The sequence below is a fragment of the Salmo salar genome, chromosome ssa09 (genome assembly GCF_905237065.1).
Source record: "Salmo salar chromosome ssa09, Ssal_v3.1, whole genome shotgun sequence".
NCBI lineage: Eukaryota > Metazoa > Chordata > Actinopteri > Salmoniformes > Salmonidae > Salmo > Salmo salar.
Genome location: NC_059450.1, coordinates 31,538,972 through 31,564,747, shown reverse-complemented (window position 1 = coordinate 31,564,747; position 25,776 = coordinate 31,538,972). Strand labels below are relative to the sequence as shown.

The 25,776-nt window shown below is 43.1% G+C and overlaps 2 long non-coding RNA genes across 2 annotated transcripts; one reads left to right on the top strand and one right to left on the bottom strand.

Annotated features, from left to right (window-relative positions):
• Positions 1 to 7,225: 7,225 nt before the first annotated feature.
• On the bottom strand, positions 7,226 to 9,718 carry LOC106611222 (uncharacterized). Its single transcript, XR_001330080.2, has 4 exons — positions 8,294 to 9,718; positions 8,098 to 8,166; positions 7,833 to 7,924; positions 7,226 to 7,744 (listed from the first exon to the last, which is right to left on the bottom strand). It is a non-coding gene; the product is annotated as an uncharacterized lncRNA (long non-coding RNA).
• Positions 9,719 to 21,880: 12,162 nt separating this feature from the next.
• Positions 21,881 to 25,365, top strand: LOC123724122 (uncharacterized). The gene is made up of 3 exons (XR_006756814.1): positions 21,881 to 23,060; positions 23,170 to 23,274; positions 25,016 to 25,365. It is a non-coding gene; the product is annotated as an uncharacterized lncRNA (long non-coding RNA).
• Positions 25,366 to 25,776: the final 411 nt, after the last annotated feature.

Sequence of the window (25,776 nt, the reverse complement as noted above, 5' to 3'; positions counted from 1 at the left end):
AACTTTTGAACTACAAAAACAAGGAATAGACTTGAGGAATTGAATGGCTTGTTGCTTTCATTGTCTCTGTCGCCATCGTGCGGTAGCAAATGTTGCTGATTCAAGGAGGCGTAGTACGCTACTGTAGCCTACCAAAGGCCTAGGATCGAAAACGTCGAAAGATCTGTTATTTGTGGCATGTGATTTGCTGACGCTTCTTCTTCGACTGTATGTTGTGATATAATTCTTCACATATTTCTCAATTCCAGAGAAATTGAACATTTCCATCAAAAACATTTATTTTGACAGAATCTGCAACAAACACACAAACGTCCAATCAGATGATCAAAAGTGAGACAGTGCTAGCCTAAATGGGGGGGAAATCATAATAAATGTGGAATATTAGATGAGAAATTGTCCCCTAATTTTATCTGAATGCAGGCTTTATTAGACTAACACATGCTCAGTGTTAAATAAGTCCTTTCGTTGTTTCTTAGTTGAAGTCTGTATCGAAAATAATCGAAACCTGACTATTGCACCTTCTAAAAGTGCATCCATCGTAATCACACCGTGATTAAATTAAATTAAATTATGAAACGAAAATTAATTGCGAAAAGGATACTGTCTTTGGAAATGTCCACTCATTTAGTTGTACTGATTAAAATATGTTAAGATACGAATACTGTTCACACAATGTGATGTTCAAAATATGCTAAAGTTTTCAAAACAAGATTGGAGGCCTTTAATCGATAAAATGACAAATGCACCAATAATGTAGGCTTCTTAAAATGCACATGTATAATTCCAATATCGGGAAATTCGTCATTGGCATAATGAATCGTTTACCCAAAATTTCGTTTGAGCAAGTTAAGGATTATCTATTTGTTTCTACATCAGAGATATTGGGCCTATTTCAATTAGCAAAAGTGGTGATTTGAAAATTATTGTGGATTGAACTGTTGTGCAAAATGAAATACGCCAACTGAATGTGATTATTTTGATAGAATAAATACATTAGTCTTTTTTAATAGGCAGTGGCATAAAATCTCACGAGAAAAGATCACGTAGCAAAATCTTAAGTAGATCAACAAAATGATCAAATTAACATATCAATTGTTGCCAACATATCATCAACAAATGCTCACAGTTTACAACAGAAAAACATTGTGGCATTTTGACAGTTGTAAAGATGATATGAAGATCAATTGTTAAGATGACAGACTCCACTCACAGGAAATACCACAAATCACTTTCAAATCAAATCAAATTGTATTTGTCACATGCGGCGAATACAACAGGTAGACCTTACAGTGAAATGTTTACTTACAAGCCCTTTAACAACAATGCAGTTTTAAGAAAAATACAAAAAAAAAAAGAAATAAAAGTAACAAATAATTAAAGAGCAGCAGTAAAATAACAATAGAGGCTATATACAAGGGGTACAACTGTTAGTCGAGGTAGTTAAGGTAATATATACACGTGGGTAGAGTTATTAAAGTGACTTATGCATAGATAGATAATCAAAGAGAGTAGCAGCAGCGTAAATGAGGGGGAGAGGCAATGCAAATAATCTGGGTACCCATTTGATTAGATGTTCAGGAGTCTTATGGCTTGGGGGTAGAAGTTGTTTAGAAGTCTCTTGGACCTAGACTTGGTCCTCCGGTACCGCTTGCTGTGCAGTATTAGAGATAATAGTCTACGACTAGGGTGGCTGGAGTCTTTGAGAATTTTTAGGGCCTTCCTGTGACACCGCCTGGTATAGAGGTCCTGGATGGCAGGAAGCTTGGCCCCAGTGATGTACTGGGCCGTACGCACTACCCTCTGTAGTGCCTTGCGGTAGGAGGCCGAGCAGTTGCCATACAAGGCAATGATGCAACCAGTCAGGATGTTCTCGATGGTGTAGCTGTAGAACCTTTTGAGGATCTGAGGACCAATGCCAAATATTTTCTGTCTCCCGTGGAGGAATAGGTTTTGTCGTGCCCTCTTCACGACTGTCTTGGTGTGCTTGGACCATGTTCGTTTGTTGGTGATGTGGACACCAAGGAACTTGAAGCTCTCAACCTGCTCCACTACAGCCCCATTGATGAGAATGGGGGTGTGCTCGGTCCTCCTTTTCCTGTAGTCCACAATGGTCTTAGAGGTTAGAGCTTCACAATCATCTTCCGAAGATGTTATGTTATAACAGGCTTCAAAGTATTTCAGAGTATCTAATAAGGAGTTATTGATGTACAGTACCATTTAAACGTTTGGACACACCTACTCATTCAAGGGTTTTTCTTTATTTTTACTGTTTTCTACATTGTAGAATAATGGTGAAGACATCAAAACTATGAAATAACATATGGAATCATGTAGTAACCAAAAAAGTGTTAAACAAAAAGTGTTCAACCAAAAGAGTTAACCTGTCTGGGAACGTGGGACGCTTGCGTCCCACCCTAGTCAACAGCCAGTGGAATCGCGTCGCGCGAAATACAAAACCTCATAAATGCTATAACTTCAATTTCTCAAACATTTCACACCATTTTATAGATACACCTCTCCTGAATCGAACCACGTTGTCCGATTTCAAAAAGGCTTTACAGCAAAAGCAAAACATTAGATTATGTTAGGAGAGTACCCTGCCAAAAAAAAATCACACTGCCATTTTCAAAGCAACTAGCATGCATCACAAATACCCAAAACACAGCTAAATGCAGCACTAACCTTTGACAATCTTCATCAGATGACACTCCTAGGACATCATGTTACACAATACATGCATTTTTTGTTCGATAAAGTTCATATTTATATATAAAAACAGCATTTTACATCGGCGCGTGACGTTCAGAAAATATTTTCCCTCAAATGCTTCCGGTGAATCAGCGCTACAATTTACAAAATTACTATTCGAAAACATTGTTAAAATGTAATATTGTCATTCAAAGAATTATAGATTAGCATCTCGTGAATGCAACCGCATTGCCAGATTTAAAAATAACTTTACTGGGAAATCACACTTTGCAATAAACGACGTGGTATGCTCAGAAAAATAGGCTAGGCAATACATGTTAGCGCCATCTTGGAACCATCTAAAATCAAATATACTATTGTAAATATTCCCTTACCTTTGATTATCTTCATCAGAAGGCACTTCCAGGAATCCCAGGTCCACAACAAATGTAGTTTTGTTCGAAAAAGTCAATAATTTATGTCTCAATAGTTCCTTCTTGTTAGCGCGTTCCGAATGCTACTCATAATGTACCGAAGCACACGGGACTTGTCGTTACGAATGTGCAAAAAATATATATTTACGTTCGTTCAAACATGTCAAACGTTGTATAACATAAATCTTTAGGGCCTTTTTCAACCAGAGCTTCAATAATATTCAAGGCGGACGATTGCACTGTCTTACTAAACGTTTCGGAACAAAAGGGTTCCCATGGGCGCCCGCGTCATAGTAGTAATGGCCCTCCCCCTGTGACCAACTTCCCAAGCCTCTCTTTGGGTCAGTTTCTACCATAGAAGACTCAAACCACTTTGTAAAGACTGTTGACATCTAGTAGAAGCCTTAGGAAGTGCTAAATGATTAATAAGTCCCTGTGTGTTTCAATGGCAAACGTTTGAAGTGATTCCACACATCAGATTTCCATTTCCTGTTAGGATTTGTCTCAGGGTTTTGACTGCCATATGAGTTCTGTTATACTCACAGACACCATTCAAACAGTTTTAGAAACTTTAGAGTGTTTTCTATCCAAATCTACTAATTATATGCATATTCTAGTTACTGGGCAGGAGTAGTAACCAGATTAAATCGGGTACGGTTTTTATCCGGCTGTGCAAATACTGCCCCCTATCCCCAACAGGTTTTAAATAAATCAAAATATATTTTATATTTGAGATTCTTCAAAGTTGCCCCCCAGTGCCTTCATGACAGCTTTGCACACTCTTGGCATTCTCTCAACCAGCTTCTCTCAACCAGCTCCAGGTAGTCACCTGGAAATGCATTTCCATTAACAGGTGTGCCCTGTTAAAAGTTCATTTGTTTAATTCCTTCTTAATGAGTTTTTGCCAATCTGTTGTGTTGTGACAAGGTATGGGTGGTATTCAGAAGATAGCCCTATTTGGTAAAATACCAAGTCCATATTATGTCAGGAACAGCTCAAATAAGCCAAGAGAAACGACAGTCCATCATTACCTTAAGACATGAAGGTCAGTCAATGCGGAACATTTCAAGAACTTTTAAAGTTTCTTCAAGTGCAGTTGCAAAAACCAAGTGCTACAGTATACTGGTTATTATCTAGGCATAGTCATTTTGCAAATCACCTTAAATAACCTATACCCCCGCACATTGACTCGGTTCCGGTACCCCCTGTATGCAGCCTTGTTATTGTTATGTACATTTCTTGTGTTACTTTTTGATTGATTAGATTTTTTTTACTTTAATTTTAGTAAATATTTTATTAACTATTTGTTGAACTGCATTGTTGGTTAAGGGCTTGTAAGTAAGCATTTCACGGTTAGGTCTACACCTGTTGTATTCGGCGCATATGACAAATACAATTTGATTTGATTTGACTTGAAACTGGCTCTCATGAGGACCGCCACAGGAAAGGAAGACCCAGTGTTACCTCTACTGCAGAGGGTAAGTTCATTAGAGTTACCAGCCTCAGATTGCAGCCCAAATCAATGCATCACGGAGTTCAAGTAACAGACACATCTCAACATCAACTGTTCAGAGGAGACTGAGTGAATCAGGCCTTCATGGTCGAAATGCTGCAAAGAAACCACTACCAAAGGACACCAATAATAAAGAAGAGACTTGCTTGGGCCAAGAAACATGAGCAATGTACATTAGACCGGTGGAAATCTGTCTTTTGGTCTGATGAGTCCAAATGTGAGATTTTTGGTTCCAACCACCGTGTCTTTGTGAGATGCAGAGTAGGTGAACAGATGATCTCCACATGTGTGGTTCCCACCGTGAAGCATGGAGGAGGAGGTGTGATGTGTGGGGGTGCTTTGCTGGTGACACCGTCAGTGATTTATTTAGAATTCAATGCTCACTTAACCAGCATGGCTACCACAGAATCCTGCAGAGATACGCCATCCCATCTGGTTTGCTCTTACTGATTTTCAACCGGACAATGACCCAAAACACACATCAAGGCTGTTTAAGGGCTATTAGACCAAGGGGCGTGATGGAGTGCTGCATCAGATGACATGGCCTCCACAATCACCCAACCTCAATCCAATTGAGATGGTTGGGATGAGTTGGACGGCGGAGTGAAGGAAAATCAGCCAATAAGTGCTCACCATATGTGGGAACTCCTTCAAGATGGTTGGAAAAGCATTCCAGATGAAGCTGGTTGAGAGAATTCCAAGAGTGTGCGAAGCTGTCATCAAGGCAAAGGGTGGCTACTTTGAAGAATATCATTTGTTTAACACTTTTTTGGTTACTGCATGATTCCATATGTGTTATTTCATAGTTTTGATGCCTTCACCATTATTCTACAATATAGAAAATAGTAAAAAAAAAAAAAGAATGTTTTAAAAAACCTTGAATGAGTAGGTGTGTCCAAACTTTTGACTGGTACTTTATATCAAATAATATAATGTGAACATACCAAACAATTTGGTGAAGTATTTAATTTCTTTCAGTGCCTAAATAGTTGTTTGGAACCATTGTGTAATAGGTCAAATTGAGGCAAACAATTGTATAATCTCACCTGGAATTTATTTTGTTGTCAAAATAGTTGTTTTTGTAATATTTCACATTCACACTTTAGTAATTTTAGACGCTCTCATGCTGAGTGAATTATAGGAGCAATTATGGTTAACTTCTTTGGGATAGGGGGCAGTATTTTCACGGCCGGATAAAAAACGTACCCGATTTAATCTGGTTACTACTCCTGCCCAGAAACTAGAATATGCATATATTAGTAGATTTGGATAGAAAACACTCAAAAGTTTCTAAAACTGTTTGAATGGTGTCTGTGAGTATAACAGAACTCATATGGCAGGCCAAAACCTGAGAAGATTCCATACAGGAAGTGCCATGTCTGACAATTTGTTGTCCTTCTGTTGCATCTCTATCGACATTACAGCATCTGTGCTGTAACGTGACACTTTCTAAGGCTCCCATTGGCTCGCTAAAGCCGCCAGAAAGTGGAATGGGGTGTCTGCTGTCTCTGGGCAAAGTACAGCAGCAGAGTTTGTAAGTGGTCAGCCTGGGGACAGTGAGACTGAGATGCGCATTCACGAGACTTCTCAATTTTTTTCTTTCAGCCTTTGAATGAATACAACTTTGCCCGGTTGGAATATTAACGCTATTTTATGAGAAAAATAGCATAGAAATTTATTTTAAACAGCGTTTGACATGCTTCTAAGTACGGTAAGGGTATATTTAGATTTTTTTTTGTCACGAAATGCGCTCGCGCGTTACCCTTCGGATAGTGACCTGAACACACGAACAAAACAGAGGTATTTGGATATCGAAGAACAGCAAAGGTAATCCAATTTTTCTAATAGTAATTCTGAGTTTAGTGAGCCCCAAACTTGGTGAGTGTCAAATTAGCTAGCCTGTGATGGCCGAGCTATGTACTCAGAATATTGCAAAATGTGCTTTCGCCGAAAAGCTATTTTAAAATCGGACATAGTGATTGCATAAAGGAGTTCTGTATCTATAATTCTTAAAACAATTGTTATGTATTTTGTCAACGTTTATCATGAGTAATTTAGTAAATTCACCGGAAGTTTTCGGTGGGTATGCTAGTTCTGAACATCACATGCTAATGTAAAAAGCTGGTTTTTGATATAAATATGAACTTGATTGAACAAAACATGCATGTATTGTATAACATAATGTCCTAGGAGTGTCATCTGATGAAGATCAAAGGTTAGTGCTGCATTTAGCTGTGGTTTGGGTTTATGTGACATATATGCTTGCTTGGAAAATGGCTGTGTGATTATTTGTGTCTATGTACTCTCCTAACATAATCTAATGTTTTGCTTTCGCTGTAAAGCCTTTTTGAAATCGGACAATGTGGTTAGATTAACGAAAGTCTTATCTTTAAAATGGTGTAAAATAGTTGATTATTTGAGAAAATTGTGGTATTTTAGTTGGTTTTGTATTTCGCGCCGTGCGATGCCATTGGTTGTTGGCTAGGGGTTCCGCAGGTGGAACGGGGTTCCGCTAGCGGAACGTCTGTCCTCAACAGGCTAAGTGCCTTGCTCAAGGGCACATCGACAGCTTTTTCACCTAGTTGGCTCGGGGATTCAAACCAGCGTCTTTTCGGTTACTGGCCCATTAAGCGCTAGGCTACCTGCTGCCAAACTAAAGGGTAAGGGCACTGGTAAAAGATATGTGTTATTCATTTATAATAACAAAGTTTTAAGGAATGGCCCATCCATTTGACAGTTGTCTTATCCAGAATCTTAAGAGTCCGAGGACTTTCCAGACTTTTCTGAAGTTCCTCCACCCATTTAATCTGCTGCTCTCGGCTGGAGGCAGGTACTGATTGCCATCATCCAGACTGAACAACATACACAGGCAGCAAAACAGACAGTCACAGACATTTTGTCAGAGGTGCATCAGTCTCTATATACTTTATTACAATGTCCTCAAACTTCTAACATAGCATCAATGCTACAGTACTTAGATTGCCACTTTAAGCATAAATGATCTTTTAGTAATGTGAAGGACTCACATTAGTTTGAAGATATGGTCCTTTCTCCTGTAATCTGGGTCATCCTTACATATTATATTGATCGGCGGCCATCACAAAGACCTCTGCAAAAGGGCACCAACATGTAACATACTGAACTCTATTCCTAAACCTGAAAAGATAGCTAATACATTAACTTAAATTTTAAGATACCTCTGTAGCTGCATCCCTGTCTTTGAACAGCATCCCTGTCTTTGTGTCTCCCTCTCCAGTACTCCATAGACAGCATCCCAGTTGTCCAAACCCTGCAAACCAATACAGTTTTATGCTTTTATTGCTTCATCTAGTTGTAGATAATGAATGATTTAATTATTTTAAAAACTTGAGATGACCTAGCTTCAACAGCATCAACAATTGTTTCAGGTCAGAATGTTTCAGTCCTCTACAATGAGGTATTAAAACAGGCTGAGGGTCTTACTTTGTTTCCGCCTTGTTTCAACTTGATCGCCAACATCCCATCCATTTTTACAGGCACTTGACCTCTGACCTATAAATATGTAAACAACACAGTACTCAAGATGGAAAACAGCAGACAGTGTAAAACGTAAAAAATACAAAAGATGGTGTCCACTCAGACTCGGAGCATAGTTAGTTAGTTATTGATCTGATCTCACGTCAGGTGTTGAGTCTGAAAGCGTAGCCGAGTCCTCTGGTAGGACCTTTAATTTCCTGTGGTGCAGCAGCAGAGGGGATGCTGGCAGGTCCCACGGTGGGGAAGCGAGGTCCCACGGTGGGGAAGCGAGGTCCCACGGTGGGGAAGCGAGGTCCCACGGTGGGGAAGGGAGATCAGGGGGAGTGGTGGATTCCTCATCTGGCTGCTCAGGAGGTTCAGAGGGGACAAGTACAGACACAGGTGGGGATCGAGTCTACACAGGTGAGGCTGGGGGAGACCCAAGACAAGCTGGGGCCGACATCATAGATGAGGCTTTGGCTAACATAGGTGAGGGTGGGGGAGATATAGGTGAGGCTGGCTCAGGTGAGGTTGAGGCTGGGGCTGGAGCCAGCTCCTCAGGCCTGGTTAACTTTCCCTCTCTGAGTGATAGCCTTGGCTTGGGTGATAGTTGGTCTCTCTGTGGGAGGCAACTCTTCTTCCTTAGCTGATAATCCATTGGATCTGTAGCGGGCATGGCTACAGGTTTCTGTAGTGGGAGAGGATAGACGGGATGGATGAGGGTTGACTGGAGGGGCGAAGTGTGGAGATCTAGAGGGGGCTAGCTGTGCTCTGGGTGGTCAGGGTCCTACAGGTGGGGCTTAGAGATGGAGGAAGAGGAGGAGGGAGAGCGACATAGAATTAGGAATTAGAATACAAGAATGGACATGAACCTTCTTATGATGGGACAAAGATCCGCCATTTAGGTCAAGGAGTTGGTCAACCAGGTTTTGTCAGTCCTGTGATAAGATATTGTGTAAAATAATTAATTTAAAAAATTGATCTGCACTGTATGTTTGTTAACTAGCTAGCCAGACAGCTTTAGAGGAACACTGTCTGAAATCAGTTGATGATAGTACATAGACAAGTTAGAAATGCAACAAGTACTGATATTTTCAGTGCTTGACTTGGGCAGGAGCTCACCAGAGCTGAGTACCAGCACCTCAAATATTCTACTGCTTGAGCTCCTGTTCCTCTTATAGAATATTAGCTCCAAAGTATTGTGGAGCTCCTGCCCCTAAATATAAACAGTAGTGGCACCCAAAATGAGTACTGGCAGCTATTTTAGTCCATGTCAAGCACTGGATATTGTATCATATTATTGCACTCACAGCTTTCCAATATATATTTTTGGGACATTTATGATCTGTTCACATATATTTTAGAGGCTATTTACAGTGCCTTGCAAAAGTATTCATCCCCCTTGGCGTTTTAACTATTTTGTTGCATTACAACCTGTAATTTAAATTGATTTTTATTTGGATTTCATGAAATGAACATACAAAATAGTCCAAATTGGTGAAGTGAAATGAAAAAAATAACTTGTTTGAAAAAATGTAAAAAATAAATGAATGGAAAAGTGGTGCAAGCATATGTACTCACCCCCTTTGCTATGAAGCCCCTAAAAAAGATCTGGTGCAACCAAATACCTTCAGAAGTCACATAATTAGTTAGAGTCCACCTGTGTGCAATCTGTCACATGATCTGTCACATGATCTCAGTATATATACACACCTGTTCTGAAAGGCCCCAGAGTCTGCAACACCACTAAGCAAGGGGCACCACCAAGCAAGCAGCACCGTGAAGACCAAGGAGCTCTCCAAACAGGTCAGGGACAAAGTTGTGGAGAAGTACAGATCAGGGTTGGGTTATAATAAAATATCTGAAACTTTGAACATCCCACAGAGCACCATTAAATCCATTATATATATTTTTTTATAGAATATGGCACCACAACAAACCTGCCAAGAGAGGGCCGCCCACCAAAACTCACGGACCAGGCAAGGAGGGCATTAATCAGAGAGGCAACAAAGAGACCAAAGATAACCCTGAAGGAGCTGCAAAGCTCCACAGCAGAGATTGCAGTATCTGTCCATAGGACCACTTTAAGCTGTACACTCCACAGAGTTGGGCTTTAGGGAAGAGTGGTCAGAAAAAAGCCATTGCTTAAAAATAAGCAAATACGTTTGGTGTTTGCCAAAGGATACGTGGGAGACTCCCCAAACGTATGGAAGAAGGTACTCTGGTCAGATGAGACTAAAATGTAGGTTTTTGGCCATCACGAAAAATGTTATGTCTGGCGCAAAACCAACACCTCTCATCACCCCAAGAACACCATCCCCACAGTGAAGCATGGTGGTGGCAGCATCATGCTGTGGGGATGTTTTTCATCGGCAGGGACTGGGAAACTGGTCAGAATTGAACGAATGATGGATGGCGCTAAATACAGGGAAATTCTTGAGGGAAACCTGTTTCAGTCTTCCAGAGATTTGAGACTGGGACAGAGGTTCACCTTCCAGCAGGACAATGACCCTAAGCATACTGCTAAAGCAACACTCGAATGGTTTAAGGGGAAACATTTAAATGTATTTTAATGGCCTAGTCAAAGCCCAGACCTCAATCCAATTAAGAATCTGTGGTATGACTTAAAGATTTCTGTACACCAGTGGAACCCATCCAACTTGAAGGAGCTGGAGCAGTTTTGCCTTGAAGAATGGCCAAAAATCCCAGTGGCTAGATGTGTCAAGCTGATAGAGACATACCCCAAGAGACTTGCAGCTGTAATTGCTGCAAAAGGTGGCTCTACAAAGTATTGACTTTGGGGGGGTGAATAGTTATGCATGCTCAAGCATTCAGTTTTTTTGTCTTATTTCTTGTTTGTTTCACAAGAAAAAATATTTTGCTTCTTCAAAGTGTTGTGTAAATCAAATTATACAATGCATTTAGTTTTCCGAGCGTCTAAGAGCAGTTGGAGGCCACGGAAGGACTGTTATATGGCATTGAATTTCGTCTGGAGGTTTGTTAACACAGTGTCCAAAGAAGGGCCAGATGTATACAGAATGGTGTCGTCTGCGTAGAGGTGGATCAGGGAATCACCCGTAACAAGAGCGACATCGTTGATATATATAGAGAAAAGAGTCGGCCCGAGAATTGAACCCTGTGGTACCCCCATAGAGACTGCCAGAGGTCCGGACAACAGGCCCTCCGATTTGACACACTGAACTCTATCTGAGAAGTAGTTGGTGAACCAGGCGAGGCAGTCATTTGAGAAACCAAGGCTGTTGAGTCTGCCGATAAGAATACGGTGATTGACAGAGTCGAAAGCCTTGGCCAGGTCGATGAAGATGGCTGTACAGTACTGTCTTTTATCGATGGCGGTTATGATATCATTTAATACCTTGAGCGTGGCTGAGGTGCACCCTTGACCAGCTCGGAAACCGGATTGCACAGCGGAAAAGGTACGGTGGGATTCGATATGGTCAGTGATCTGTTTGTTAACTTGGCTTTCGAAGACTATAGAAAGGCAGACTATATCTCGGACGATACGAGAGGTTGAACAGACTGGTAATAGGGCTTGCAAAAATGGTTTTGCAGCTCTTTCAGAACATCTGCTATCTGGATTTGGGTGAATGAGAAGCTGGGGAGGCTTGGGCAAGTAGCTGCGGGGGGTGCGGAGCTGTTGGCTGGGGTTGGGGTAGCCTGGAGGAAAGCATGGCCAGCCATAGAGAAATGCTTATTGAAATTCTCGATTATCGTGGATTTTTCAGTGGTGACAGTGTTTCCTAGCCTCAGTGCAGTGGGCAGCTGGGAGGAGGTGCTCTTATTCTCCATGGACTTTAGTGTCCCAAAACGTTTTGGAGTTAGAGCTACAGGATGCAAATTTCTGTTTGAAAAAGCTAGCCTTTGCTTTCCTGACAGACTGTGTGTATTGGTTCCTGACTTCCCTGAAAAGTTGCATATCGCGGGGACTATTCGATGCTAGCTCAGTCCGACACAGGATGTTTTTGTGCTGTTCGAGGGCAGTCAGGTCTGGAGTGAACCAAGGGCTATATCTGTTCTTAGTTCTACATTTTTTGAAAGGGGCATGCTTATTTAAGATGGTGAGGAAAGCACTTTTAAAGAACGACCAGGCATCCTCTACCGACGGGATGAGGTCAATATCCTTCCAGGATATCCGGGCCAGGTCGATTAGAAAGGCTTGCTCGCAGAAGTGTTTTAGGGAGCTTGACAGTGATGAGGGGTGGCCGTTTGACCGCGGATCCATAGCGGATGCAGGCAATGAGGCAGTGATCGCTGAGATCCTGATTGAAAACAGCAGAGGTGTATTTGGAGGGCAAGTTGGTCAGGATAATATCTATGAAGGTGCCCATGTTTACGGATTTAGGGTTGTACCTGGTGGATTCCTTGATAATTTGTGTGAGATTGAGGGCATCTAGCTTAGATTGTAGGACTGCCAGGGTGTTAAGCATATCCCAGTTTAGGTCACCTAACAGAACGAACTCTGAAGATAGATGGGGGGCAATCAATTCACATATGGTGTCCAGGGCACAGCTGGGAGCTGAGGGGGGTCTATAACAGGCGACAACAGTGAGAGACTTATTTCTGGAGAGATTCATTTTTTAAATTAGAAGCTCGAACTGTTTGGCCATAGACCTGGAAAGTATGACAGAACTTTGCAGGCTATCTCTGCAGTAGATTGCAACTCCTCCCCCTTTGGCAGTTCTATCTTGACGGAAAATGTTGTAGTTGCGGATGGAAATCTCAGAATTTTTGGTGGCCTTCCTAAGCCAGGATTCAGACACGGCAAGGACATCAGGGTTGGCGGACTGTGCTAAAGCAGTGAGTAAAACAAACTTAGGGAGGAGGCTTCTGATGTTAACATGCATGAAACCAAGGCTTTTACGTTTACAGAAGTCAACAAATGAGAGCGCCTGGGGACCTGCAGGGGCTGGGTTAACCTCCACATCACCTGAGGAACAGAGGAGTAGTAGGATGAGGATATGGCTAAAAGCTATCAAACTGGTCGTCTAGTGCGTTGGGAACAGAGAATAAAAGGTGCAGATTTCTGGGCGAGGTAGGTTAGATTCAGGGCATAATGTACAGACAGGGGTATGGTAGGGTGCGGGTACAGTGGAGATAAACCAAGGCATTGAGTGACGATAAGAGAGGTTGCATCTCGGGACACACTAGTTATGCTGGGTGAGGTCACTAGGGGCTTCGCAGTAAACTAAAACAATGATAACTATCCTAAACAGTATACACGGCATATTGACATTAGAGAGAGACATAAAGCGAGGCATAAAGCAATCACAGGTGTTGATTGGGAGAGCTAGCTAAGACAACAACGGGTAAGACAACAACAGCTAATCAGCTAAGACAACAACAACAGGTAAAAGGGCGATGAATGGGCAGAGAGGGTCAGTTAACTACACACAGGGCCTGAGTTCGAGGCTGGGGCCGACAGATAAACAAAAATAAACAATATGGAGTACCGTGATTAATGAACAGTCCAGCAGGCATCAGCTATGTAGCCAAGTGATCATAGGGTCCAATGAACAGCAATAGATGAAACAGGGAAGCCGCTGAGTAGTCGTTACTACGCTAGCAAGCGGGAGACACAGCGTTAAAAAAAAAAAGAGTTAGCAGGCCAGGGCTAGTAGAAGCTTCTGCTCCGACGTCTGGCAAAGACCGGTTGAGTGCACAACGGATGGAATTACGTCGGCAGACCAGTCGTGATGGAACGGCGGGGCTCCGTGTCGACAAAGGGTCCAGGCCAGTTGGCAAACGAGGTAGTGTAGCTGGAGTAATTTAGTTTGCTAGCCGGGAGATGCGCCTGGCTCTCGGCTAACTGGTGCTAGCTTCGGGACCAGGGCGTTTGCCACTATAGCCACTCGGTAGCAGCTAGCTAGCAGCAATGATCCGATGCAAAGGTCCAGAGCTTACGGCAAGAATCCGGTGGAGCAGTGGATTCTAGTCGTGTTAGTGAAGAGTCCGGGAGGCATCAGCTGTGTAGCCGAGTAGTCACTGAGCAGGCCGGGAGGCTCAAGGCTAGCTTCGGGGCTGGGCCACTCGGTGGCAGCTAGCTAGCTGTGATGATCAGGGGTAATGGTCCAGGGCTTACGGCAGGAATCCGGTGTTGTAATGGAGAAAACAGTCCGATACTGGCAGGCTGGCAAGTATTATCGAGGCTAAAAGCGACTGGTGACTGTGCAAAAGGTAAAGGCCGCTAGCAGTGGCAAACAATGACTAAATAGCTAGTAGCTAATTAGCTGGTTAGCTTTTGATGGAGGTTCTGTCTATAAGGTCTAAAAATAGCAGATCCGTATCACATTGGGTGAGGCGGGTTGCCAGAAGGTATATTTAATTTAAAAATGGAAAAAGAGATTGAAAATAAATTTAAATATATACAAAACAGACGAAAAATACAAAATGTATCCGGGAGAACGACAAACAACGTCTGCACTGCTACGCCATCTTGGATCTAGACGTGTGAGTTATCTACTGTATTCATGCAAAAGTCATCTTTTCGTTTGTCATCTTTTTCTGTGAGGTGCTGAACCTGTCACTTTGGGCTTGAATCATAGCCCCTAAGTCCTCCTGTTTCTTCATCCACTCCAGAATGTCTGACACAGAGTCCTGGAAAGGAAAACAGGCATCACTGAGCAATTTAACCAGGATTAACCAACTTTCACTTAGTGTGTCAAAAACAAAAATACATAAGACTAAAACCAATCAGCAGTATCATCAAAAATCGTTAATTCAAGAAAATATTAACTATTTCATACTAAGTTCAAACCCAGGTCTCCTGCGCACCACAAGTGTGTGTTAGCCCACTGAGCTAAAGGCTTGCTTTTAACTGGGCTGTCTTCACCCCGTACTCCTCTGCCCTCAGAGTGGCTTCGTAGGTACTGAGCCAGTGCTCTGCCTGCTCCAGTTCCCTCTGTAGCCTTAGGATCTCTACTTCCTCCTGGTACAACAGCCTCCACTCCTCCCAGACCTCCTGCACCCGCGTCTCCAGCTCCTGCAGCTCCAGAAGACGCTCCTCCAACTGCAATGGGTAGCAATAGATAGTCATTAATGAAAACCAGCTTCTAAATGTTCCTTTAACAACATTTAAATGGTAGTACAGTGAAAAACGCACTTTCCATATATATATTTCAACACTTTGAGGTCGGAATAATACTGTGAACTTTTGAAAATTAGGATAATGCCCTTTTAGTGTTAGAGCTATTTGAAAGTATTTGGTTGAATGGAGTTTGGGCTGCCTGGTGGTAAATTAGTTAATAGACCAATAAAGAGAGTTACAAACCTCTCTGACAACAGCTCCCTCCCCCCACTCAGATCCCCTCCCTGACAGTCCTAGCAAAATTCTTACTTGAGAAATTGCTTTTCGCTAAGAAGCCATTTTTGTTTCTTTTTTTACCCTTTTAACTGAAAACAATCACAGTAAGGTACTTAATTGCCCCAAAATTATTTGATATTAAGATAAAAATGGCTGCATTGGACATTTAACATTGTGACACAAGACATAATAATAGAAACATGAGTACAATAATGCTTAACTGTCACGACACCGACGGATGGTGGCGCCCCTCCTCGGCCGGGCGGAGCTCAGCGGTCGTCGTCGCCGGCCTACTAGCTGCCATCGATCCTTTTTTGTTTCACTTTCTGTTGGTTAGGTCTAGGTAGGCACGCACCTGTTTTGGGTTAGTTATTAGTAGGGGGGGGGGGGTTATTTAGTTTAGCGTAGGATGTCTGTGTTTGTGCGTGATTATGTTTCTTGTCCGTTTTGTGTGCTTGAGGAACGTGTGCTGGTTTTCCTCTGCCTGTGGTTGGTTTCTTTGTGTTCACCACCGCAGAAGTATTTAAGGGCTGCGTCCCTATTTTTTGGCGACCATATCTACTTTCTGGAATAAGGAAGTGTGGTCAAGAATTCTCTGTCTCCTGCGCCTGACTCTACCTCTCCTGCTTTCTTGAGCCAGCCCGTGACATTAACATATATTGATGTTTAGGTTGCTTTGACATTGTGTCTGAATGTAAAGTACTGTGCTGCTATCTCTTGGCCCATGAAGTTGCCTTCATCCACAAGGTATTTTCCCTCATCTTTCACGGCCTGTGATTTGTTGAGCTGCATGTCAATCTGAACGTGGTACTCTTCGTGTCTTTTTATTAGCTGCTCCAGGTCAGCGCCCTCCCCTCCTCACCCCTCCCCAGGGACAGTGTCTCTTTTAGCCATGCCCTTGGCAACAAAGGCAAAAATAAAATAACCTAATGATTCAAAACCATAACAGCCCTCAAATGTATATTACAATTACATGTTCAATTACAAATTAGGTCCAGGTCAGGTCACACCTCAATAATTATACGTTCCTAAAGTACATATTACACATCTATAAGCACATCATTAATGTGACATTATAGCATCACCTTAACAAGCCCAACTACATTAAGTCAAAATAAGTAGACCTACATGAGTTCTGTCCACTCTGTGAGGTATCTCTTCACAGCCTCATCCTGCACCAGTCTCATCCTGTGAGGTATCTCTGCACAGCCTCATCCTGCACCAGTCTCTTCCTGTGAGGTATCTCTGCACAACCTCATCCTGCCCCAGTCTCTTCCTGTGAGGTATCTCTGCACAGCCTCATCCTGCACCAGTCTCTTCCTGTGAGGTATCTCTGCACAGCCTCATCCTGCCCCAGTCTCTTCCTGTGAGGTATCTCTGCACAGCCTCATCCTGCACCAGTCTCTTCCTGTGAGGTATCTCTGCACAGCCTCATCCTGCCCCAGTCTCTTCCTGTGAGGTATCTCTGCACAGCCTCAGCCTGCCCCAGTCTCTTCCTGTGAGGTATCTCTGCACAGCCTCATCCTGCCCCAGTCTCTTCCTGTGAGGTATCTCTGCACAGCCTCATCCTGCCCCAGTCTCTTCCTGTGAGGTATCTCTGCACAGCCTCATCCTGCACCAGTCTCTTCCTGTGAGGTATCGCTGCACAGCCTCATCCTGCCCAGTCTCTTCCTGTGAGGTATCTCTGCACAGCCTCATCCTGCACCAGTCTCTTCCTGTGAGGTATCGGTGCACAGCCTCATCCTGCCCCAGTCTCTTCCTGTGAGGTATCTCTGCACAGCCTCAGCCTGCCCCAGTCTCTTCCTGTGAGGTATCTCTGCACAGCCTCATCCTGCCCCAGTCTCTTCCTGTGAGGTATCTCTGCACAGCCTCATCCTGCACCAGTCTCTTCCTGTGAGGTATCTCTGCACAGCCTCAGCCTGCCCCAGTCTCTTCCTGTGAGGCATCTCTGCACAGCCTCATCCTGCACCAGTCTCATCCTGTGAGGTATCTCTGCACAGCCTCATCCTGCACCAGTCTCTTCCTGTGAGGTATCTCTGCACAGCCTCAGCCTGCCCCAGTCTCTTCCTGTGAGGTATCTCTGCACAGCCTCAGCCTGCCCCAGTCTCTTCCTGCGTTGGATGGCCTTGGCCTGCAGACTTGCCCAGCGCGCCTCCATTTCCTGTGGTCTCTCACTCAGACTGGCCCGCACCTGGGGGTACTTCCTGGTCAGCCCCTGCCCCTCCTCTTTAGTCCAGGACACCTCCGCCTCAATGACCACCAAGTCTCTCTGTAAACACACACAGTTATTTGATGGGTGAGTCAGTTGTAACTGACCGGTACCACAAGACAGTGTTAACCCACTGAGCTAAAGCCTATAGGCATTAACCAGAGTAATACATAGAAATAAGACTCAGAAGGAGAGTTTTTAATGCACATCAAGCTTGGTACAGGAGCTGGACAAAAAAATAGGACCACTTTAGAAAAAAGTCTGTCAATTGTGAGCAGACATTGCCTTTTTTGCCTACCGTTTAATGTACCATTTTATGTCCCATTTAAGAAACAAGTTGATAAAATAACTGGATTTAGACTATTACCTTAACTCTAATCTTCACATTCTGGTTGAAGTCGTCCCATAGTTTATGCAGTGCTGCCTCTCGTCTCTGTTCTTCAGCAGACTTCACCTCCTGTCTTAGTTGTTGAACAGTACTCAGTTTACTCTGGCCCTGCATGTTCATCTCAGCCACAAAGTATTCAAACTTCTTCTGCAATACCTTAAAGAGTGACTATTAATAAAAGTGCATTTGATGTGGATCATTACTTGTCTAATTACAGTATTTCACAACTGTAATCTCAAAAAGCCAGTTTTCAGCTACAGCAATATATAAATGATACACCCAACTTCTGATACAGACTGTCCAGTACTTGGCTTGTCCACATCAGCCCTAAATACTTGAGCTGCACTTAATTTGCCCTGTATAATGGAACAGTCCACTCTGCATCATCCACTCTGCATCAAACATACCTCCACGTCCTCCAGGTCTTGTACAAAATCTTTTGACTCAGCCAGGGTCTTGAGGGAGAAAATCCAGTTCTGCAGCTCCTTGTTTTCTGTCTCAAACACATAGAAGTTTAGCCGATCCTCCAGAGCTGCCCGTCATGAGGCAGAGCGGCGCAGGAGAAACTCATAGTCATCCAGCAAGTCTGGAAGACTCTTACTCACTAAATGGCTAACGTAGTGTGAGAGTTGGGTTTCGAAAATGTGAATGAGTGACATATTTGAATGAGAGACATAAACATCAAGTAATACATTTAATGGATTTACAATCATTCCGTGTTGGTATGTGTGTGCTCTGTTGCATGGTAGTACATGTGTTTTGTTACCACATCTAGTACTCAGGCTATTATTTAAATCAAAACAAAAAAAACTGTTAGTATTTTTTTAATAAAAAGTGCATTCGGAAAGTATTCAGACCCCTTGACTTTTTCCACATTTTATGTTACAGCCTTATTAAAAAATGTATAGTTTAAAAAAATATATACTAATCAATCTACACACAATACCCCATAATGACAAAAAACGGAAATATCTTATTTGCGTAAGTATTCAGACCCTTTGCTATGAGACTCGAAATTACGCTCAGGTGCATCCTGTTTCCATTGATCATCCTTGAGATGTTTCTACAACTAGATTGGAGTCAACCTGTGGTAAATTCAATTGATTGGGCATGATTTGGAAAGGTACACACCTGTCTATATAAGGTCCCACAGTTGACAGTGCATGTCAGAGCAAAAACCAAGACATGAGGTCGAAGGTATTGTCCGTAGAGCTCCAAGACAGGATTGTGTCGAGACACAGATCTGGGGATGGGTACAAAAAACTGTCTGCAGCATTGAAGATCCCCAAGAACACAGTGGCCTCCATCATTCTTAAATGTAAGAAGTTTGGAACCACCAAGACTCTTCCTAGTGCTGGCCACCTGGCCAAACTGAGCAATCGGGGGAAAAGGGCCATCGTCAGGGAGGTGACCAAGAACCCAATGGTCACTCTGACAGAGCTGCAGAGTTCCTCTGTGGAGATGAGAGAACCTTCCAGAAAGACAACCATCTCTGCAGCACTCCACCAATCAGGCCTTTATGGTAGAACGGCCAGACGGAAGCAAGATTCTCTGGTCTGATGAAACCACGATTGAACTCTGGCCAGAATGCCAAGCGTCACGTCCGGATGAAACCTGGTACCATTCTTATGGTGGAGCATGGTGGTGGCAGCATCATACTGTGAGGGTGTTTTTCAGCAGCAGGGACTGGGAGACTAGTCAGGACATTTGCAACAAAAAAAAAAGAAAAAAGGTTTTTGCTTTATCATTATGGGATATTGTGTGTAGATTGATGAAAAAAAAAGTCAAAAAATAAATAAATAAAAAAAATATATAAATAAATATATATATATATATATATATATATATATATATTAGAATAAGGCTGTAACGTAACAAAATGTGGAAAAAGTCATGGGGTCTGAATACTTTCCGAAGGCACTGTAGTCACTCGCTCAGTACGCGCAAAATTATGACCTCAGAATCGTTCTCCAAGGATGGTGTTTTTGACGGTGACTACCTACTGCTTCAGAAGACCGAAAAGACTGTAAAGAGATAAGAAAATATTGTTAAACAGGGAAAAATTATTGAAGTTGTTTTTCGATTGACATTGCTTGCTACTGTACTTACACTGAACAAAAATATAAACGCTACATGTAAAGTGTTGGTCCCATGAGCTGAAATAAAAGATCCCAGAAAATGTCCAAATGCACAAAAAGTTTATTTCTATCAAATTTTGTGCACAAATTTGCTTACATCCCTGCTAGTGAGCATTTGTCCTTTGCCAAAAGAATCCATCCACTTGACAGGTGTGGCATATAAATAAGCTGTTTAAAGAGCATGATCATTATACAGGTGCACCTTGTGCTGGGGACAATAAATGGCCACTCTAAAATGTGCAGTTTATTCACACAACACAATGCCAAAGATGCCTGCATACTCACCAGACATGTCACCCATTTATCATGTTTGGGATGCTCTGGACCGACGTGTACGACAGCGTGTTCCAGTTCCTGCCAATATCCAGAAACTTCGCACAGCCATTGAAGAGGAGTGGGACAACATTCCACAGGCCTCAATCAACAGCCTAATTAACTCTAAGCAAATGAGATGTGTTGGCTGCATGAGGCAAATGGTGGTCACACCAGATACTGACTGGTTTTCTGATCCACGCTCATAGATTTTTTTGTTGTCATGGTATCTGTGACCAACAAATGCATATCTGTATTTCCAGTTATCTGAAAACCTTAGATTTTAGGGCGTAAGGATTTTATTTCAATTGACTGATTTCCTTATATGAGCTTTGAAATTGTTGCATGTTGCGTTTATATTTTTGTTCAGTCACCCTAGTCAGCTAGCTAGCCAGACAATATTATTTAGCTAACGCTATCTAGCCAGCCGATGCTTGGCATTGCGCATGGTAAGCTTAGGCTTGTGTGCGGCTGCTCGGCCATGGGAACCCATTTCATGAAGCTCCAGACAAACAGTTCTTGTGCTGACGTTGCTTCCAGAGGCACTTTGAAACTCGACAGTGAGTCTTGCAACCAGGGACAGGCGATTTTTACACGCTACACGCTTCAGCACTCGGCAGCACTTGTGTAGCCTACCACTTCGCGGCTGAGCCGGTGTTGCTCCTAGAGGTTTCCACTTCACAATAACAGCACTTACAGTTGACAGGAACAGCTCTAGCAGGGCATAAATGTGATGAACTGACTTGTTGGAAAGGTGGCATCCTATGACTGTGCCACGTTGAAGGTCAGTGAGCTCTTCAGTCAGGCCATTCTACAGCCAATGTTTGTCTATGGAGATTTCATGGCTTTGTGCTTGATTTTATACACCTGTCAGCAACAGGTGTGGCTGAAATAATCAAATACACTAATTTGAAGGGGTGTCCACATACTTTTGTATATACAGTGTAAGTTAGCTTGCACTTGAATGGCATCCCTCGAAGAGATAGAAGAAAATCAATCTTTCCAACAAGGTGAAGTACTATGAAGGCACCACCGATCTCAACAAGAGGCGCAACATTAGTAGGGGGCAGAGAAATTCACAATTCAAGGTAACGTTAAGCAGTTAACTTCAATTAGATAACTGGAAGGATTTAGCTATGTACAACCATTTTTCAACAACCATTGCTAGGTATACATTTACAGTTATATGTTGGCCATATTGAGGTACTGATATATAGCTATAATGTCACGTATCCCACCGAAGGTGGCTCCCCTGCCTGCTCGGGCGGCGCTCAGCGGTCGTCGTCGCCGGCCTACTAGCCGCCGCTGATCCTTTTTTCCTTTTCTGTTTGTATGTCTTATTGGTTGCACCTGTTCCCTATTTGAGTGTCTTGATTTGTGTTTATTTAAGCCTGCTTAGCCCGCCCAGGTTTGTGCGGGATTATTTTATGTCAGTGTGCTTTTTGGATGTGCTGGCTATTTCGCCTTGATTTTCTTTCCGGACTGTGTGCCCGTTATTACTGGGTTGGTAATTTTGTTCACGCGCCTGTTGTGTTGGCGTTGACCGTTTTGTACCGGAGAAAATAAATCATTATTTCCTTACCTCTGCTCTCTGTGCCTGACTCCTACCACCACTCCTAGCAATTCGTGACATATAAATGAACCCTGATCCAGCAAATGGATTACGGTAATTCCAACTGCCCTTAACTAGTTGTCTTCGCTAGACAGACACAGGCAGACAGAGAGAGAGAGAGAGAGAGAAGGGGGAAAGTGAGAAAGAAAGGATGAATGTGACAGGTGGGAAGAGAGAGAGAGAGAGAGAGAGAGAGAGAGAGAGAGAAGAAAGAAAGAAAGAAAGCAGTGCAATTTACTTAGACTTGAGTATTTCAACAACTCTTGTCTTTCAACTTGTTAGACAATCACATGTACCTACGGGGGAAGGATGGCCAGCCACACAGGAGGGTGATTTTCACTGAGGAGGAGGCCGCGCTGACCGAGATGCATGCTGGCCATTTCGGTGTGAAGCACATGATTGCCAAAATCAACCTACGCTTCTTCTGTCGTGGGATTGTCAAGGATGTGGACAGCTGGGCAAGTGAAATAAACTTTTGTTTATAATCACATTCTATTATATCTGAAATTATTATCATTTCAATTAATGTCATATCAGAGAGCACACAATGTTTCAATTTGTCACTGTGCTTAAAGGTCAGTACCTGTCTAGCCTGACAGAAGTTTGTGAGGGTGAAGATTGTGGGCGCTGGAGTTGTTTCACCATGGCACATGATCGGTAAGAGTCACATTTCAAATTTTGCCCTGATAAGTTGTTTTGTAATGGTTGCTTCATTTGATCACAGCAGAGATCAATATTATAGAATGTGTGTGTGTGTCAGTATCCTTACAAATATGCAAACCTGCATAATGTATGACAGATACGGCTAAGAAGGAAGTAATCTTCTCTCTAAGACTTGAAATGTTAGGGGTGGACCTCAGACTCTTCACAAAATCCAGGAATAGCAACAGCTGGTGTCTAAAACAGCAACTGATTACTTTACCAAGTGGGTGGAGGCAATACCCATTAAGGTCAGTAAAGGAAGAAAATGTGCTTAACTCAAAAATTCCCTTCTGTAACCCATTAAAAAGGGTGCTTGGAACCAAACCTTTATTTTCATTTTGTATGATACCCATCAAGGACCAGACTTACGAGGCCACCTCCAGGGCTTTGATGGACATCCTCAACACCCACAGTTCTCCTGAGGTCATCTTAAGTGACCGAGGTCGTGAACTCTGGAAAAAGGTACGGATGTTAAAGGTTATATTCTGTCACCAATGTACACTGCTCAAAAAAATAAAGGGAACACTTAAACAACACAATGTAACTCCAAGTCAATCACACTTCTGTGAAATCAAACTGTCCACTTAGGAAGCAACACTGATTGACAATACATTTCACATGCTGTTGTGCAAATGGAATAGACAACAGGTGGAAATGATAGGCAATTAGCAAGACACCCCCAATAAAGGAGTGGTTCTGCAGGTGGTAACCACAGACCACTTCTCAGTTCCTATGCTTCCTGGCTGATGTTTTGGTCACTTTTGAATGCTGGCGGTGCTTTCACTCTAGTGGTAGCATGAGACGGAGTCTACAACCCACACAAGTGGCTCAGGTAGTGCAGCTCATCCAGGATGGCACATCAATGCGAGCTGTGGCAAGAAGGTTTGCTGTGTCTGTCAGCGTAGTGTCCAGAGCATGGAGGCGCTACCAGGAGACAGGCCAGTACATCAGGAGACGTGGAGGAGGCCGTAGGAGGGCAACAACCCAGCAGCAGGACCGCTACCTCCGCCTTTGTGCAAGGAGGAGCAGGAGAAGCACTTCCAGAGCCCTGCAAAATGACCTCCAGCAGCCCACAAATGTGCATGTGTCTGCTCAAACGGTCAGAAACAGACTCCATGAGGGTGGTATGAGGGCCCGATGTCCACATGTGGGGGTTGTGCTTACAGCCCAACACCATGCAGGACGTTTGGCATTTGCCAGAGAACACCAAGATTGGCAAATTCGCCACTGGCGCCCTGTGCTCTTCACAGATGAAAGCAGGTTCACACTGAGCATGTGACAGACGTGACAGAGTCTGGAGACGCCGTGGAGAACGTTCTGCTGCCTGCAACATCCTCCAGCATGACCGGTTTGGCGGTGGGTCAGTCATGGTGTGGGGTGGCATTTCTTTGGTGGGCCGCACAGCCCTCCATGTGCTCGCCAGAGGTAGCCTGACTGCCATTAGGTACCGAGATGAGATCCTCAGACCCCTTGTGAGACCATATGCTGGTGCGGTTGGCCCTGGGTTCCTCCTAATGCAAGACAATGCTAGACCTCATGTGGCTGGAGTGTGTCAGCAGTTCCTGCAAGAGGAAGGCATTGATGCTATGGACTGGCCCACCCGTTCCCCAGACCTGAATCCAATTGAGCACATCTGGGACATCATGTCTCGCTCCATCCACCAACGCCACGTTGCACCACAGACTGTCCAGGAGTTGGTGGATGCTTTAGTCCAGGTCTGGGAGGAGATCCCTCAGGAGACCATCCGCCACCTCATCAGGAGCATGCCCAGGCGTTGTAGGGAGGTCATACAGGCACATGGAGGCCACACACACTACTGAGCCTCATTTTGACTTGTTTTAAGGACATTACATCAAAGTTGGATCAGCCTGTAGTGTGGTTCTCCACTTTAATTTTGAATGTCACTCCAAATCCAAACCTCCATGGGTTGATAAATTGGATTTCCATTGATTATTTTTGTGTGATTTTGTTGTCAGCACATTCAACTATGTAAAGAAAAAAGTATTTATTAAGATGATTTCTTTCATTCAGATCTAGGATGTGTTGTTTAAGTGTTCCCTTTATTTTTTTGAGCAGTATATATATATATATATATATATATTTTTTTTTTACAATTTGTTTGAGTTTTTCCATGGTACATAATCAGACATAGTTCAATATCTTACATTGTCAATAGATATTCCTTTCCTACCTCCTCCTCCAGGTTTGGATGAACGGACGAACCAGATCCTCAAAACTGCCATGGAGTTGACGGGTACCAGGAATGGTGAGAGGACAACCTGAAGGTAATTCTCTTTGCACACAACAGCAGCGTCCAGTCCTCCACCGAGTACTTTCCCTATTGCCTGCTGTACAGTTGGGAGCCGCAGCTGTTGACTGAGGTAATATACTGTTCTTTCAAATTTGTGATTGACTTAGTGTTGTTGTTTGCCAAATTATTTTTGTGGGGGGGTTGTCTGTTTTGCATGTTATTTTGACATTAATACGTGTCACTTATCAGTTTGCAAACGATGTAAAAAATGTAATAAAAATAATAGCGTTAGTAATGGTCTCTTTTTTGCTTTCTTGAGTAAGGCAACTCCAAAATGCAGGTGTTTCAGTCTAGCTCTGTGCTTTCTGTGGTGATGGGGCAGCCAGCAGAAAATATGGAGCGTAGGGGTTGGTAATGTTCTCTAGTTGCGCCGTGATTGGCTCAGTTTTCTGTCACTCATGGGGACACTACGTCGCCGCTAAAAAAATTCAAGCCCCTTAGGGGCTAAAATAGAGTTACATTAGAAGTGCCTATCCAAAAAGGCTCAAGGTCATTGGCCACAGATAAAATTACTTCAAATCATGTTATATAGTAGCTTTGATTTGGACTGATCATGTCAACATCATACTTTCAAAATCTTAGCTAGCACTCGTCATCATTAATCAAGTCGACAATATACTGGAAAATCCTTTTTTAATCCTTGTCATATGAAG